The sequence below is a fragment of the Macaca thibetana genome, chromosome 11 (assembly GCF_024542745.1).
Source record: "Macaca thibetana thibetana isolate TM-01 chromosome 11, ASM2454274v1, whole genome shotgun sequence".
Lineage (NCBI taxonomy): Eukaryota > Metazoa > Chordata > Mammalia > Primates > Cercopithecidae > Macaca > Macaca thibetana.
In genome coordinates this window covers 37,848,437-37,865,001 of record NC_065588.1, presented here as the reverse complement: position 1 = coordinate 37,865,001, position 16,565 = coordinate 37,848,437, and the positions used below count along the sequence as shown (strand labels likewise).

Here is a 16,565-nt window from a genome sequence, read left to right as displayed (position 1 = left end):
GCTACAAACTCCTGTTCATTTCTTCCCTTTCCCTGACCCCATTCTAAATCTCATTTTGCTGTCATCTGCATCTCTACTATCTGGTGAAGAGATAGCACCCAATATGTAGTAAGGGGTCATTAATTTTTGTGTATTATCTTCACTTGCTTCTATTGTTCTTCCTCTTCTCTTTACATCCTTGTCTTAACTGAAAGTTGGCTGTATATGTTTCTCAATATCATAAAATTGAAGATTAATATCATTCAAAAAATGTTAAGAAACTGTAATATGTTATCCACTATGCTACAGATACAACTCTAACAGCTCCTTCCCAGGCAGCTTATGTATGTTCTAATGAGTGAAATTCAGATAAAAAAGCAAATACAATAACTTAAAGTCATAATAAAAGTATGTAAGGAAACAAACAAGAAGCTAAGACAAACAAATTTTAGGGTGATCGCAGAAGTACTTTTAAAAATAAAATTTCAACTGAGACATGAGGCATGAGAAAGAGTTTGTCCATTTAAAGAGGGAGGAAAGAGCATTCCAGAAAGAAATAACATATGTAAGAGTCAGGAGGTGAGAGGTAGTGTGGGTCTCTTCTAGAAACTGCATGACTACTGTTGTGACTGGAGCTTGGCGAGTGTGGAGAAAGTGGTTTTGAGATGTAAGTCAGAGAGAAGAGGAGAGACAGAATCGTGCATTTGGAATAGGAATCCATGGAAGAATTCAGGGAGAGACTTACATGATCCAATTTCTATTATAATAAGTTCATCCTGGTAGGCAAGTGAAGAATGAGACAGGTAAGAGAGGAAGCAAAGGATACAAGTGAGGAAAATGCTGTTGTTGCCTTGGAGGGAGATGACAGGCTGTAGTAAGGGAGTTGCAGTAGAGGTGAGCAGAGAACACAGACTTTAGATACATTCATATTATAAATTGAGGAGACTGGATGGCAGGAGTGAAGCAAATGAAAAACAGAATGTTCCCTATGTTTCCAACTTGAATTGAGTCGGAAATAGTACTAGTTACTGAGGAGAGGAAGATAGAGGAAGGGGAAGGGCAGTTTGGGGGACTTTTTTAGAAGTCTGTGAGACATCTGGGAGGCAAGGTATCAATGAGGCAATAAAATGGAAATTCTAGAGTTCAAAGAAATGATCTAAGCTGGGGATATAAATACAGGACTCACCAGTATACAGATGGCTTATGTGTTGATGGGAAATGATGAAGTCATATAACATTTCAGCCTAGAAAGAATTTTCCATTGGCTTCACGACATGAAGATCTCTGATGACCTTGACAAAGGGGGTTTCAGTGGGACTGGGACAGGGGTTGGTGCCTGATGGCTTGGAGAGCGCATGGGAGCTGAAGTAGAGAAAGCATCAGGAGACAGTTTTTTTCTCCCCAAAATTTGACTATGAAGTGGAGAAATGTGTCACTGGATGGCAATGGATAGAGGAATGTGTGTGTGTGTGTGTTTATGTGTGGGTGTGTGTGCTACATATTCTTTTTAAAAATGAGTGATACATGTACCAATACAGATTAGGGAAAGTTAATGATGGGGGAAATGGAAGAAGCCAAGTTTTTGAGGGATTTGTGCAATTGCCCTTTAACAGAAGTGGGGATACATCCCCCATTGCAATGGGAGAAAGAGGATGAGGACACGTGTTATTAAGTTAGTAGTTTCGGGGTTGGCAGATGTGAGTGTTCAGATGTGATGTCTTCTTTTTCCTTAGAGTATAAGCAAGGTCATGAGCTGTGAGTGACTGTCAAATTGGGCTATGACAAATTTGAAGAGAGTGAGTGAGATATAAAATATTGTGTAGTGAAGGGCAATGTGAGTCTACTAAAGATACGTGGTTGGTTTTTGTTTGCCTGGTTTTTTGTTTGTTTTTGGCAGTACTGACTAGTTAACTACCTTTGTAGTTTTCTCCATTAACATTTGGCTTCTTGGGTACAGGCACGGAAAGGTGGAATGTAGGCTTTATTCAGAAGTAGGATGTGGCAGATGACTACAAAGTTATCAGAGGACATGGTGAGATGTTTGGAAGAATCCTAGAGGTAGAGGCTCCTGGAGTCTTGGTTTTCCCAGGCCTGAAGTTGGCAACAGAGTCCTAGCCTTGGCACCAGAGATTTTCTAGGGTCAGGAGGAAGGACTTGCATTTTCCTAGCTTCTCTTATGTTTTCAGACCTTTGTTTTGCAGCTTTCCTGGCAGTTCTGAAACTGTTTAAATTAGAATTCCTTTACTCATACAGAACTTCATCTGTATGCCTCCCAACCTTGCCATCCATTCTCTGAGGATTGCAGCGCTTTTCCTGCAGTCTGCCACTTCTCTCCAGCCCATGTCATTACCCTGGTTGACTTCAGTGTCCTTTTTGATGACCTATTTAACAACTGAATCTCTCAGTTCCTTAAAATTATTTCATCTAAGAACTTTCTGGGTTTTTTTTTTACATTAATGGATTAATTTAATTTAATACCTGGAGACTTGTCACATATAAAATGACTCAATCTTTGAAATCATGAATTTTGAAATCCTTTTTCTGCTTTCTTTTTCTTTTTGCAACCCATTCTTTAGCCTCATTGGACATCTGTTCTTGTGAGTCCTTGCTATTCCTTTAGATTCTTTCTTTCTTCCCATCTGGAGTTTTGAAAAATCACCCACCAACACACTCACCAGTGTTCTTAGTTCCGATAACCTGGTGATTTCCAGTGGCACCTTTCTCATCCTGCACTCAGGAAAAACCTGCCATTCGTTGGCTGGTTTGTTATGCTTTCTTGCTCAGGGCTACAGAACGTGTTAGGGGAAAATCATGTAACAGTGGTAATTGCTTGAATTTCAGACATGGTTTCCACACTCAGCTGGCTCCATGATGCTGCCCTCCTCTCCATTCTCTCTGTCCCTCTGCTTGTTCCTCTCTTGTTATCTCTTGGCTAGACCATTACAACAGTCTCTTCACTATTCTCCTTTAGAGTCTCTATTTCTGATGTTATGTTATTTTCTTTTTCTGGGGATTCTTTTCCAAATTGCAGATTAGATCACTCATTTCCCTGCTTAAAAACTCCTGAGAGCCGACTAAGATTTAGACCATTAGGTAGAAGCTCTTTAGGGTTTCATTCAGGAATCGGGGGCCTTCATGATTTGCATCTAATCTACTTGTCTAGTCCGATCTCTCCTCATTTCTAACCACCCCCATTCCCCACTCCCATACACTACACCAGACCATTCTGTATTCACCCTCACACTGTTTCTCCTGCCTGGAGCGAAAGCTTCTTTCTTCTCATCTGTGGAACTCTTGTTTTAAGCTCTCAATCAAATGCCGTCTCACCTGGGGAGTCATCTGCACTTCTCAGTGTGAGACAAAGTAGCATAGGTAAGAAGGCATATTTGCTCATTTATGCTTGCTGGCGTGATTTCACAAAGGCTCTAACTCTGTGACCACATGCAGTTCTCTGGAGTGATACTTTGTAGAGCAAACAGGATAGAGGACACAGTGCTCCACATCTCTTGCCTGAGTTACTATATTTCTTAAAAGATAAATGGCCCTAGTTCTTGCCTTTTCCTACACATAAGATAATGTCTGACAAGGTTAGTGATTATGCCTCTATAATCTATAACGATATACTCTTACACCCAAATGTATATATCTATAACCAGATATAATCTTATACCCTTTATGTGATTCCTCTTTACTATAACTTCTGAACAAGTTTGATGTGATTTTACACATACTACACCTTCATTATCTGTATAGCCCACCGCTAAAATACTGGGCTGGTGCAATCTGATAGAACCTCTGATAGAACCTCTCTAAAGGGCTGCTTCTGGGCTATAGGCCTCAGTCTATAGTCCTTTGCAGGGCTTTTAAATAAAATTAACTTTAAATCTTTAAAAGCTTGATTTTTTAGCCATGCATGGTGGCCCATACCTGTAAGTGCAGCACTTTGGGAGACTGAGGTGAGGGAGTCACTTGAGGCCAGGAGTTTGAGACCAGCCTGGACAATATTGCAAGACCCCACCTCTACCAAAAAAAAAAAAAAAAAAAAAAAGAGGAAAAATAGTCTCATTTTTTCCCTTTAGTTGATACCAGGTAAAAGAGTCACTCCTTCCTTTGTGTGCCCATGCATTTCACTTGCCACTAGAATTGTGCTTATTGCATTTGTTAGGTTTGTTTATGTATGTACCTGTTTTGTCTGCTCTGCTGCTTAACTCTGAGCTTAAAAACTTCTTGTCATCTCTCTATTCCTCAGAGTTTATCAACATGGTTGGTATATGGTAGTTACTCAATACATAGTTTTAGACTGAGTGATGAATGTATGTATAATACTTTGGGGGCCAATACAGAAAGTAGTAGAACTTAAGGACATAGTTCTGATTTCAAAACACTAACATAGCAGAGACTCGATATCTACCCCTAAAACACATAAGACTGTAAGACAGACTAGGATGCAGTGAAAGTAATGGTACAGATAGTGGGTCCGGGAGGAACTCAGAGGGAGGGAAATTGTCTCTGCCTACTTGGGCTGCCATAACAAAACACCATAGACTGAGGTAGCTTAAACAACAGACATTTATTTCCCACAGCTCTGGAGTCTGGAAGTCTGGGATAAGGGTGCCAGCATTGTTGATTTCTGGTAGTGGCTCTCTTCCAGGCTTAAAGACTTCTGCCTTCTATCTGTGTCTTTAGTGGCAGAGAGGGGGTAAGCTCTTTGGTTTCTCTTCTTAGAAGGGCATAATTCCATCAGGAGGGCGCCACCCTGGTGACCTCATCTAAATCTAATTGTCTCTCAAGGGCCTCATCTCCATATTCCATGACATTGGGGGTTAGAGTTTTAACAAATAAATTTGGGGGAGTGGGACCAGAAGACACAATTCAGTCCATAACAGAAGGTGAGTTTTGGGCACTGCTGATTTAGATTTGGAAACAAAGACTTGTTCATTCGGTGCCCTTCATTCCTGGACAGATCCCTTGAAAGACATCTCCCATGCTATCTCATTTCCTGGGATTATGTGAAACAAGATGATAGCTTCTGTGGACATTCCCAGAGGAGTAATTTCACAAAGGGGAGATTGTATCTCACTTCGCAAAGAAATGCTCATTCTCTTGTTATTTTTAGGTTGGAATTTGAGCTGTGACATCCAAATATGTAGAAAGAATAAACATACAACCTGTATCTTAATGCATCTTGGATTTTGGATTTTCTTCTTTTTGCAATTTAGCAGTTTCCCTCTCTCTGCTTGGGGAGAGAGAAAGTAGGGCTGCTGCCAATAGCTGAGCAAAATGTAGAGAAATGTCACCCATACACACAGCTGTATCTATTGCTTACTCTCAAATACAGAACTGGGGCTTACCTTACAAGAGAAAGGAGTTTGTATTCTGTGGCTCGAAGGTTACTGAGTAAACTCCTCCTTCTTTTTCTTGTCCATCTGTATCCGCTGTTCACTTAATTTTTTTCAAACACTTCCTTGGGCCATTCCCATGTTAAATCTTTCCTTTCTGATGATAACAATGCTTATTCTTTCACTTTGTTTTCTGTTTATAAAAGTAACAATGATAATTTATAGAAAATTTGGAAACTGTAGAAAAGCATGAAGAGGCCAGGCGTGGTGACTCATGCCTGTAATCCCAGCACTTTGGGAGGCCGAGGCAGGAGGATCATGAGGTCAGGAGATTGAGACCATCCTGGCCAACATGGGGAAACCCCATCTCTACTAAAAATACAAATACTAGCTGGGAGTGGTGGCACGTGCCTGTAGTCCCAGCTACTCGTAAGTCTGAGGCAGGAGAATCACTTGAACCTGGGAGGCAGAAGTTGCAGTGAGCCAAGGTCGCGCCACTGCACTCCAGCCTGTCAACAGAGTGAGACTCTGTCTCAACAATAACAACAACAACAACAACAACAAGCATAAAGAAAAATAAAAAGAACTCACCATTTCATCATCCAGAAATAATGGGTGTTACCATTGGATGTATTCCTTGTGGCCTTCCATATCTGTGTGAATATATGTATGATTTTCTTCTGAAAATAAAAGGGTGTGGGCTCAAACTATATATACTTCTGTGTATTCTGCTTTTAGTCTCCTTTAATGCTTTCCCCAATGCCTTTGGAGAAAGGACTACTGTGGTCCAGCACTCAAAACCCTCATAACCATCTCCAGCTGCTTTACTGTCCTTATCCAAACTCTTTCACAGATGGATGGGTTGACTTATTGACCCTCCCTGCCCCTGCTCTATTACTGCTCATCTAAAATTTCCTTCCTGTTCTCTTCATGTCCCAGAGTCCTGCCATATTTCTAAGCCTAGCCAAACCCCACCTTCTGTGTGAAGTTTCCTTGGAAACAAATCTGTAAGTGATTTTCTTTTCTTCCAAATTCTTCCAGACTGCTCCCTCTGCCTGGTGCTTTCACCCAGATGGCTCAGTCTTTACATTTTTCAGGTGTTTGCTTTTCCAAAAGAACTTCCTGAGACTTTGCAACTGTATTTTTATCCAAACAACTCTATCCCTCTGTCCTGCTCATTTTCCTTCAAAGCAGTTATCTTTATCTGATAGTTTTGACTTTTAATTTTTTGATTGATTGATGGTCTTTCTCTTGCCACAAAACTGTAAGCTCCTTGAAAACAGAGTTTTTTCTTCTTTGATGCTGTATCCCTAGACACTGGAATAGTGCCACATAGTAGGTGCTCCACAAGTGTTTAAGAGAAAGAAGACTGGGGTGAGATGGTATCTCATTGTGGCTTTGATTTGCATTTCTCTAATGATCAGTGGTGCTGGGCTTTTTCTGATATGTTTGTTGGTCATATGTATGTCTTCTTTTGAGAAGTGTCTGTTCATGTCCTTTGCCTACTTTTTAATGGGGTTGTTTCTTTTCTTCTTGTAAATTTAAGTTCTTTGTAGATGCTAGATGACCTTTGTCAGATGGATATATTTCAAAATTTTTCTCCCATTGTGTAGATTTTCTGTTCACTCTGATGATAGTTTCTTTTGCTATGCAGAAGTTCTTTAGTTTAATTAGATCCCATTTGTCAAATTTTGCTATTGCTTTTGGCATCTTCATCGTGAAATCTTTGCCCATGCTTATGTCCTGAATGGTGTTGTCTAGATTTTCTTCTAGGGTTTTTATAGTTTTGGGTTTTACATTTAAGTCTTTATCCCATCTTGAGATGATTTTTGTATATAGTGTAAGGAAGGGATCTGCTTTCATTTTTCTGCATATGGCTAGCCAGTTCTCTCAGTGCCATTTATTAAATAGCGAATTTTTCCTCATTACTTGTTTCTGTCAGGTTTATTGAAGATCAGATAATTGTAGGTGTGTGGTCTTGTTTCTGGGTTCTTTATTCTGCTCCATTGGTCTATGTGTCTATTCTTGTACCAGTACCAAACTGTTTTGGTTACTGTAGCCTTGTAGTATAGTTTGAAGTCAGATAACGTGATGCCTCCAGCTTTGTTTTTTTTTTTTTTTTTTTTTTTTTTTTTTTTTTTTGCTGCATATTGTCTTGGCTATTTGGGCTCTTTTTTGGTTCCATATGAATTTTAAAATAGCTTTTTCTAATTATGTGAAGAATGTCAGTGGTAGTTTAATGAAAATAGCATTGAATGTATAAATTGCTTTGGGGAGTACAACCATTTTCATTGTGTTGATTCTTCTTATCCATGAGCATGCTGGCGAGGTTGTGGAGAAAAAGGAATGCTTTTACACTGTTGCTGGGAGTGTAAATTAGCTCAACTGTTGTGGAAGACAATGTGGTCCTTGAAGACCTAGAGGCAGAAATACAATTTGATCCAGAAATCCCATTACTGGGTGTATACCAAAAGGAATATACATCATTCTATTATAAAGACACATGTACACATACAGCACTATTCACAGTAGTAGGTTGGAACCAACCTAAATGTCCATCAATGATAGACTGGATAAAGAAAATGTGGTACATATATATACATCATGGAATACCGTGCAGCCATAAAAATGAATGAGATCATGTCCTTTGCAGGGATGGAGCTGGAAGCCATTATCCTCAGCAAACTAACACAGGAAGAGAAAACCAAATACTGCATTTTCTGACTTATAAGCGGAGCTGAATGATGAGAACATATGGGCACTTGGTGGGGGGGAACCACATACTGGGGCATGTCAGAGGGTAGGGGTTTGGAAAAGGAAGAACATCAAGAAGGATAGCCCATGGGTGATGGGCTTAATACCTAGGTGATGGGATGATCTGTGCAGCAAACCACCATGACACATGTAAAACTATAATAAACCTGTAAATCCTGCACATGTATCCTTGAACTTAAAATATAAGTTGGGGGGGCAGAGCAAGATGGCCAAATAGGAACAGCTCCAGTCTCCAACTCCCAGCGCCAGCGACACAGAAGACCGGTGATTTCTGCATTTTCAACTGAGGTACTGGGTTCATCTCACTAGGGAGTGCCAGACAATCGGTGCTGGTCAGCTGCTGCAGCCCGACCAGCGAGAGCTGAAGCAGGGCGAGGCATCGCCTCACCTGGCAAGCGCAAGGGGGAAGGGAATCCCTTTTCCTAGCCAGGGGAACTGAGACACACAACACCTGGAAAATCGGGTAACTCCCACCCCAATACTGCACTTTAAGGAAACGGGCACACCAGGAGATCATATCCCACACCTGGCTGGGAGGGTCCCACGCCCACGGAGCCTCCCTCATTGCTAGCACAGCAGTCTGTGATCTACCGGCAAGGCAGCAGCGAGGCTGGGGGAGAGGCGCCCGACATTGCTGAGGCTTAAGTAGGTAAACAAAGACGCTGGGAAGCTCGAACTGGGTGGAGCTCACAGCAGCTCAAGGAAACCTGCCTGTCTCTGTAGACTCCACCTCTGGGGACAGGGCACAGTAAACAATAACAAACGCAGCAGAAACCTCTGCAGATGCAAATGACTCTGTCTGACAGCTTTGAAGAGAGCAGTGGATCTCCCAACACGGAGGTTGAGATCTGAGAAGGGACAGACTGCCTGCTCAAGTGGGTCCCTGACCCCTGAGTAGCCTAACTGGGAGACATCCCCCACTAGGGGCAGTATGACACCCCACACCTTACAGGGTGGAGTACCCCCCTGAGAGGGAGCTTCCAAAGCAAGAATCAGACGGGTACACACATTGTTCAGCAATATTCTATCTTCTGCAGCCTCTGCTGCTGATACCCAGGCAAACAGGGTCTGGAGTGGACCTCAAGCAATCTCCAACAGACCTACAGCTGAGGGTCCTGACTGTTAGAAGGAAAACTATCAAACAGGAAGGACACCTACACCAAAACCCCATCAGTACGTCACCATCATCAAAGACCAGAGGCAGATAAAACCACAAAGATGGGGAAAAAGCAGGGCAGAAAAGCTGGAAATTCAAAAAATAAGAGCACATCTCCCTCGGCAAAGGAAGGCAGCTCATCGCCAGCAATGGATCAAAGCTGGATGGAGAATGACTTTGACGAGATGAGAGAAGAAGGCTTCAGTCCATCAAACTTCTCAGAGCTAAAGGAAGATTTACGTACCCAGCGCAAAGAAACTAAAAATCTTGAAAAAAAAGTGGAAGAATTGATGGCTAGAGTAATTAATGCAGAGAAGGTCATAAACGAAATGAAAGAAATGAAAACCATGACACGAGAAATACATGACAAATGCACAAGCTTCAGTAACCGACTCGATCAACTGTAAGAAAGAGTATCAGCGATTGAGGATCAAATGAATGAAATGAAGTGAGAAGAGAAACCAAAAGAAAAAAGAAGAAAAAGAAATGAACAAGGCCTGCAAGAAGTATGGGATTATGTAAAAAGACCAAATCTACATCTGATTGGGGTGCCTGAAAGTGAGGGGGAAAATGGAACCAAGTTGGAAAACACTCTTCAGGATATCATCCAGGAGAACTTCCCCAACCTAGTAGGGCAGGCCAACATTCAAATCCAGGAAATACAGAGAACGCCACAAAGATACTCCTCGAGAAGAGCAACTCCAAGACACATAATTGCCAGATTCACCAAAGTTGAAATGAAGGAAAAAATCTTAAGGGCAGCCAGAGAGAAAGGTCGGGTTACCCACAAAGGGAAGCCCATCAGACTAACAGCAGATCTCTCAGCAGAAACTCTACAAGCCAGAAGAGAGTGGGGGCCAATATTCAACATTCTTAAAGAAAAGAATTTTCAACCGAGAATTTCATATCCAGCCAAACTAAGTTTCATAAGTGAAGGAGAAATAAAATCCTTTACAGATAAGCAAATGCTTAGAGATTTTGTCACCACTAGGCCTGTCTTACAAGAGACCCTGAAGGAAGCACTAAACATGGAAAGGAACAACCGGTACCAGCCGTTGCAAAAACATGCCAAAATGTAAAGACCATCAAGGCTAGGAAGAAACTGCATCAACTAATGAGCAAAATAACCAGTTAATATCATAATGGCAGGATCAAGTTCACACATAACAATATTAACCTTACATGTAAATGGACTAAATGTTCCAATTAAAAGACACAGACTGGCAAACTGGATAAAGAGTCAAGACCCATCAGTCTGCTGTATTCAGGAGATCCATCTCACATGCAGAGGCATACATAGGCTCAAAATAAAGGGATGGAGGAAGATTTACCAAGCAAATGGAGAACAAAAAAAAGCAGGGGTTGCAATACTAGTCTCTGATAAAACAGACTTTAAACCATCAAAGATCAAAAGAGACAAAGAAGGCCATTACATAATGGTAAAGGGATCAATTCAACAGGAAGAGCTAACTATGCTAAGTATATATGCACCCAATACAGGAGCACCCAGATTCATAAAGCAAGTCCTTAGAGACTGACAGAGACTTAGACTCCCATACAATAATAATGGGAGACTTCAACATTCCACTGTCAACGTTAGACAGATCAACGAGACAGAAAGTTAAGAAGGATATCCAGGAATTGAACTCATCTCTGCAGCAAGCAGACCTAATAGACATCTATAGAACTCTCCACCCCAAATCATCAGAATATACATAATCAACAGAATATACATTCTTCTCAGCACCACATCACACTTACTCCAAAATTGACCACGTAATTGGAAGTAAAGCACTCCTCAGCAAATGTACAAGAACAGAAATTATAACAAACTGTCTCTCAGGCCACAGTGCAATCAAACTAGAACTCAGGACTAAGAAACTCAATCAAAACCGCTCAACTACATGGAAACTGAACAACCTGCTCCTGAATGACTACTGGGTCCATAACGAAATGAAGGCAGAAATAAAGATGTTCTTTGAAACCAATGAGAACAAAGATACAACATACCAGAATCTCTGGGACACATTTAAAGCAGTGTGTAGAGGGAAATTTATAGCACTAAATGCCTACAAGAGAAAGCAGGAAAGATCTAAAATTGACACTCTAACATCGCAATTAAAAGAACTAGAGAAGCAAGAGCAAACACATTCGAAAGCTAGAAGAAGGCAAGAAATAACTAAGATCAGAGCAGAACTGAAGGAGATAGAAACACAAAAAACCCTCCAAAAAATCAATGAATCCAGGAGTTTGTTTTTTGAAAAGATCAACAAAATTGACAGACCGCTAGCAAGACTAATAAAGAAGAAAAGAGAGAAGAATCAAATAGATGCAATAAAAAATGATAAAGGGGATATCACCACTGACCCCACAGAAATACAAACTACCATCAGAGAATACTATAAACACCTCTAGGCAAATAAACTAGAAAATCTAGAAGAAATGGATAATTTCCTGGACACTTACACTCTTCCAAGACTAAACCAGGAAGAAGTTGAATCCCTGAATAGACCAGGAGCAGGCTCTGATATGGAGGCAATAATTAATAGCCTACTAACCAAAAAAAGTCCAGGACCAGATGGATTCACAGCTGAATTCTACCAGAGGTACAAGGAGGAGCTGGTACAATTCCTTCTGAAACTATTCCAATCAATAGAAAAAGAGGGAATCCTCCCTAACTCATTTTATGAGGCCAACATCATCCTGATACCAAAGCCTGGCAGAGACACAACAAAAAAAGAGAATTTTAGACCAATATCCCTGATGAACATCGATGCAAAAATCCTCAATAAAATACTGGCAAACCAGATTCAGCAGCACATCAAAAAGCTTATCCACCATGATCAAGTGGGCTTCATCCCTGGGATGCAAGGCTGGTTCAACATTCACAAATCAATAAACATAATCCAGCATATAAACAGAACCAAAGACAAGAACCACATGATTATCTCAATAGATGCAGAAAAGGCTTTTGACAAAATTCAACAGCCCTTCATGCTAAAAACGCTCAATAAATTCGGTATTGATGGAACGTACCTCAAAATAATAAGAGCTATTTATGACAAACCCACAGCCAATATCGTACTGAATGGGCAAAAACTGGAAAAATTCCCTTTGAAAACTGGCATAAGACAGGGATGCCCTCTCTCACCACTCCTATTCAACATAGTGTTGGAAGTTCTGGCTAGGGCAATCAGGCAAGAGAAAGAAATCAAGGGTATTCAGTTAGGAAAAGAAGAAGTCAAATTGTCCCTGTTTGCAGATGACATGATTGTATATTTAGAAAACCCCATTGTCTCAGCCCAAAATCTCCTTAAGCTGATAAGCAACTTTGGCAAAGTCTCAGGATACAAAATTAATGTGCAAAAATCACAAGCGTTCTTATACATCAGTAACAGACAAAGAGAGAGCCAAATCATGAATGAACTTCCATTTACAATTGCTTCAAAGAGAATAAAATACCCAGTAATCCAACTTACAAGGGATGTAAAGGATCTCTTCAAGGAGAACTACAAACCACTGCTCAGTGAAATAAAAGAGGACACAAACAAATGGAAGAACATACCATGCCCATGGATAGGAAGAATCAATATCATGAAAATGGCCATACTGCCCAAGGTTATTTATAGATTCAATGCCATCCCCATCAAGCTACCAATGAGTTTCTTCACAGAATTGGAAAAAACTGCTTTAAAGTTCATATGGAACCAAAAAAGAGCCCGCATCTCCAAGACAATCCTAAGTCAAAAGAACAAAGCTGGAGACATCAGCTACCTGACTTCAAACTATACTACAAGGGTACAGTAACCAAAACAGCATGGTACTGGTACCAAAACAGAGATATAGACCAATGGAACAGAACAGAGTCCTCAGAAATAATACCACACATCTACAGCCATCTGATCTTTGACAAACCTGAGAGAAACAAGAAATGGGGAAAGGATTCCCTATTTAATAAATGGTGCTGGGAAAATTGGCTAGCCATAAGTAGAAAGCTGAAACTGGATCCTTTCCTTACTCCTTATACGAAAATTAATTCAAGATGGATTAGAGACTTAAATGTTAGACCTAATACTATAAAAACCCTAGAGGAAAACCTAGGTAGTACCATTCAGGACATAGGCATGGGCAAGGACTTCATGTCTAAAACACCAAAAACAACAGCAACAAAAGCCAAAATTGACAAATGGGATCTAATTAAACTAAAGAGCTTCTGCACAGCAAAAGAAACTACTATCAGAGTGAACAGGCAACCTACAGAATGGGAGAAAATTTTTGCAATCTACTCATCTGACAAAGGGCTAATATCCAGAACCTACAAAGAACTCAAACAAATTTACAAGAAAAAAACAAACAACCCCATCAAAAAGTGGGCAAAGGATATGAGCAGACATTTCTCAAAAGAAGACATTCATACAGCCAACAGACACATGAAAAAATGCTCATCATCACTGGCCATCAGAGAAATGCAAATCAAAACCACAATGAGATACCATCTCACACCAGTTAGAATGGCGATCATTAAAAAGTCAGGAAACAACAGGTGCTGGAGAGGATGTGGAGAAACAGGAACACTTTTACACTGTTGGTGGGATTGTAAACTAGTTCAACCATTATGGAAAACAGTATGGCGATTCCTCAAGGATCTAGAACTAGATGTGCCATATGACCCAGCCATCCCATTACTGGGTATATACCCAAAGGATTATAAATCATGCTGCTATAAAGACACGTGCACATGCATGTTTATTGCGGCACTATTCACAATAGCAAAGACTTGGAATCAACCCAAATGTCCATCAGTGACAGATTGGATTAAGAAAATGTGGCACATATACACCATGGAATACTATGCAGCCATAAAAAAGGATTAGTTTGTGTCCTTTGTAGGGACATGGATGCAGCTGGAAACCATCATTCTTAGCAAACTATCACAAGAACAGAAAACCAAACACCGCATGTTCTCACTCATAGGTGGGAACTGAACAATGAGATCACTTGGACTCGGGAAGAGGAACATCACACACCGGGACCTATCATGGGGAGGCGGGAGGGGGGAGGGATTGCATTGGGAGTTATACCTGATGTAAATGACGAGTTGATGGGTGCTGACGAGTTGATGGCTGCAGCACACCAACATGGCACAAGTATACATATGTAACAAACCTGCACATTATGCACATGTACCCTAGAACTCAAAGTATAATAATTAAAAAAAAAAAAGAAAGAAAAAATAAAATAAAATAAAATATAAGTTGGAAAAAAAGAGAAAGAAGAAAGAAATTAGTGCTTGTCATTTGGAACTTAGTATAAATCACGTTGTATTTTTCATGAATGTACACATTACCTCCCATCAAGAACATGTGTACATATTATTTATTATCAAGAATGTAAACCTCTAAGGTATGGCCTATTTATATCTTCTATGTATCTCTTGTCCTTTAAGTTCTTTGTATAGTGTCTTGCATGTAGAGGGAATTACAGAATGTAAGCTCCATGAGGAGCTTTGATTTTGTCAGGAAATTTTGTTTTAATAAGTATCTTTATTTTTATAATTTGCTTATATGTGCCAAAGGGCATTCAGGAAAGAGAAACTAGAATGGAAAAGACTGGTTCTCTATAGGGGTGGGATAGAAAGAGGTGCAGAGCAGGGGAAGAGCAGTTTGGTTGACGAGGGAACGAAACCTCTGTGATTATGTATTTTTGGATAGCTTTGACTTAGAGCCATAGTAATATTTCATATACCTAAAAATAAACAACAATGAAAACCAACCAGGATGTGAGGGGAGCCCAAACTGGAATGCAAATACTAGCAATACTATTGAAAATGAACAACATAACCACAATGAGGCAGGTGCAAAGGAAAAAAAACCTAAACCCTAGTAACTGTGGAAGACATAATGTTGATTGGATACTCGGACTAAAGCAAAAAACAAAAAACCAAACAAACAAACAATGTGAATGCTGTAATCTTGTTAGCAAAAGTAGGTAGGTTCCTTTTCAAAAAGTTATGAACCAGCAATCCTGAAACTTCTTTATACCTATATTAGAATTGACTAAGTAAACAGATTATATATGATGAAAATTAGGTTTTACTCTGTTAGAAAATAAGAAGTTATCAATAAGAAAAAGAGAAGTCTAAAATAAATTCTGTGGTGTTTGATTAAAATTAGTTATTAGTACAAACTAATGATATTTACTATACACACACAGATGAAAATATAAATATAAATATAAATATATGTGGATGGGTGGGTAATATATTTTGGCTCTGTGTCCCCACCCAAATCTCATCTCTAATTATAATCCCCATGTGTTGAGGGAGGGACCTGGTGGGAGGAGATTGAACCATGGGAGTGGTTCCCCCATGTTGTTCTCATGATGGTGAGGGAGTTCTCACAAGATCTGATGGTTTCAAAAGGGCAGTTTCCCCTGCATGCTTTCTCCTGTCACCATGTAATACGTGCCGTCCTTCCCCTTTACCTTCCACCACGATTGTAAGTTTCCTGAGGCCTCTCCAGCAATGCAGAAATGTGAGTCAATTAAACCTCTTTCGTTTATGAATTACCCAGTCCCAGGTAATTTATAGCAGTGTGAGAATGGACTAATACAGAGAATTGGTACCTGCAGAGTGGAGTGTTGCTATAAAGTTACTACCTGAAAATATGGAAGTGACTTTGGAACTGGGTAACAGGCAGAGGTTGGAACAGTGTGGAGGACTCAGAAGATAGAAAGAGGTGGGCAAGTTTGGAACTTCCTGGAGACTTGTTGAATGGTTTTAACCAAAATGCTGATAGTGATATGGACAATGAAGTCCAGGCTGAGGTGGTCTGAGATGGAGATGAGGAAATTATTGGGAACTGGACTAAAGATCATTCATGCTATACTTTAGCAACTGGTGGCACTTTGTCCCTACCCTAGAGATCTGTGGAACTTTGAACTTGAGAGAGATAATTTAGGGTATCTGGCAGAAGAAGTTTCTAAGCAGCAAAGCATTCAAGATGTGACCTGGCTTATTCTGAAAGTGTTCAGTTAAATATGTTCACAAAGACAGTATTTGAAATTGGAACTTACGTTTGAAAGGGAAGCAGAGCATAAAGTTTCAGAAAATTTGCAGCCCGAGCATGTGATAGAAAAAAAAAATTTTGGGAGGAGAAATTTGCATAAGTAATGAGGAGCTGAATGTTAATAGTCAAGACAATGGAGAAAAATGGAGGACATATCAGAGACCTGTCTTCACAGGCTCAGAGGCTTAGGAGGGAAAAATGGCTTTGTAGGCAGGGCCCAGGGCCCAGGGCCCTGCTGCTCTGTGAAGC

The 16,565-nt window shown here is 40.3% G+C and overlaps 1 long non-coding RNA gene across 1 annotated transcript; it reads right to left on the bottom strand.

The window, feature by feature from the left end:
* Positions 1 to 1,931: 1,931 nt before the first annotated feature.
* On the bottom strand, positions 1,932 to 3,289 carry LOC126930891 (uncharacterized). Its single transcript, XR_007717703.1, has 3 exons — positions 3,216 to 3,289; positions 2,697 to 2,765; positions 1,932 to 2,194 (listed from the first exon to the last, which is right to left on the bottom strand). It is a non-coding gene; the product is annotated as an uncharacterized LOC126930891 (long non-coding RNA).
* Positions 3,290 to 16,565: the final 13,276 nt, after the last annotated feature.